This window comes from Festucalex cinctus, chromosome 1, assembly GCF_051991245.1.
Source record: "Festucalex cinctus isolate MCC-2025b chromosome 1, RoL_Fcin_1.0, whole genome shotgun sequence".
Lineage (NCBI taxonomy): Eukaryota > Metazoa > Chordata > Actinopteri > Syngnathiformes > Syngnathidae > Festucalex > Festucalex cinctus.
This window is the reverse complement of record NC_135411.1, coordinates 65,958,787-65,961,266: the sequence shown is the minus strand read 5'-3', so window position 1 is coordinate 65,961,266 and position 2,480 is coordinate 65,958,787.

Sequence of the window (2,480 nt, the reverse complement as noted above, 5' to 3'; positions counted from 1 at the left end):
GACTTCACATTGGACAGGGGGAGCATGTTTTCAACAACAAACCTTGCGGTTTAAATGGTGAGTTCAGCCTTAATCACCAGCTGTTGCTGCTGAATAGCAATTTAAATCAGCGAGGAGTAGTGTCTGTACTTCCAGATATAAAACGCTACCTTTGCTTTCCCCAGGCTCTCTGTCGTCATCCGAGCTCTCTTGTGTTTTGATAGAAGCGCGTGCGGCGTACATTAAGCTGGGGGCCCCGCCCACACAACTTGTTAGCCAATCATAGTACACAAGCAGCGTCACCCCTTAAGTCCCCTCCCCCACCCCCACCCGTGCTCAACTGTACGTTCTTCTCTGCTTTTGCAACTGATGTGGAGCTGTCTGTCAGCTGGGTGAAAGCTTGACACCGCGGCGCTTCCCGAAACCAAATTTTTGTAATGCGGCACTTTACATTATCAGTACGCTAACGGCGTTGTAACGTTAGGAACAGTAATTAATTTGATTGCGCCGTTAGTGAAAAAGCAACGCAGTTTCTAACACCGTTATATTTAAACGCCGTTATTCCCAACACTGTATATAAGTTGTACTTTGAAACAAATATAAATAATAGGTTTTACTGTAGTTAAATATACTACAATTAACTAACACAAATTAACACAACAAAGTCAGTAAAATTCTCTTTACGTGATAATTTCTTGTCAACCACTTTCATCGGACTTTTTAGTGCCCTATTTTTATTTACAGTGGTACCTCTACTTACGAAATTAATTGGTTCCGGAAGAAAGTTCTTAAGTAGAAAATTTTGTAAGTAGAGACGCATTTTCCATGTAAATGCCCTAATCCGTTCCGAGCCTCCCAAAATTCAGACATAAATGTTTTATAAAGCATAAAAATGCATCAAAACATGTAACAAATACATGTTACAATTAGATTATTGCACAATAAATGAGAGTTCTGCGTAATGTAAAAAACAAAGAATAAAGGATAAAAATGATGGTCATTTACCTTTTTAACTGCTGTCCTCATCGTTTTTTGCCCTCTTTGGTTCATGTTCTCTCTCAGAAGTGTTTTTTCTGCCTGGTGTTTTGCAAAGAACTGATCCAAGGATGTTTTTTTTTTTTTTTTTTTTTTTTAAACAATGCTTCGTAAATGTCCAAGGCAAACATCATCTTAGTGAGCAAACACCCGACTGGTGAACACTTTTTCTGGCCGATTCTTTTAAACAAATTCTGAAACGTCATGGAAACTTCAGGTATGGCGAGGCATCCCCCCCCCCCCCAAAAAAAAGAAAAAAGCCCGTCTCGTCGTAATTAAAAACTTACTGTGCCTTCATCAATCACCAATTGTTTGAATTTTTGCACAAATTCGTTGGCCGTTAGTTCATACATTTACGAAAAACTATCGGAACACTTCATGGGCCGCGGGATGAATGATGAGGATGCTGTATAGACACCGATCTAGTATCTAGGCTCATAGATATCTATGGTAAAGGTTCCTCTTAGCCAATGGGATGCCAGAAACATGCACAAACACCGATCTAGTATACGCTCATACCTATGGTAGAGGTTCCTCTTAGCCAATGGGATGCCAGAACGATGCACAAACACCGATCATGTATTTACGCTCATAGGTACCTATGGTAGGAAATAGGCATAGCCGAAAGTATTTTGCGTTCGGTAATGTATTTTTACCTTCGTATCTAGAAATGTCTTTCTTAACAAGAGGCAATATTTTCCCGTTGAGGCGTTTCGTAACTCGAAAATTTCGTATGAAGAGACGTTCGTAAGTAGAGGTTCCACTGTATTAATTTTTTTCAATAGTGTTTTTTTCCCCCCAGAGAAAAAAAGGTGGATAAGGTTGGGCATGGTTGAGAACCCATTTGCAAGGAGGCAGGTGAACAAAGCAGGAGTGCTCTTGAAAACTTTTTGGTTGTAGCAATAAAAGAAAAGCAAGGCACTTAAAAACCAAAACAAAAAAAACCAACAAACAAACAAACAAAAAAAACCTACATTTTTTTAAAGTCCAAAAGGCATCATCAGAGTAATAAGATGACTATATGGGTGTTACAGGGACTAAAAACCAAAGCAAGGATTCAAACAAGACTGAAACAAGGCAGGAAACTATATGCAACAAATTAACGCGACAACTAGGAACACCTGGATAAGACACAATGAAGTGGCTGAGGGAGCTGATTGGTAGACACAATAAGCAATGTAGACAGCCTAGGTGGACACAAAACCCTAAACAAATCACAAAAAAACAAAACATAAGAAACAAAACTAAATATAATCTAGGTAAAAAAGAAGAGAAGATCACATTTCTTTCTTTCTTTCTTTCTTTCTTTCTTTCTTTCTTTCTTTCTTTCTTTCTTTCTTTCTTTCTTTCTTTCTTTCTTTCTTTCTTTCTTTCTTTCCATTTAGATGCTTTTATTTTGACAGTCGTCACCGGTGTTGCTTGTTCATAAGCAGCCGTTTGAACCAGTGCACTCCCCTTCTCCCGAG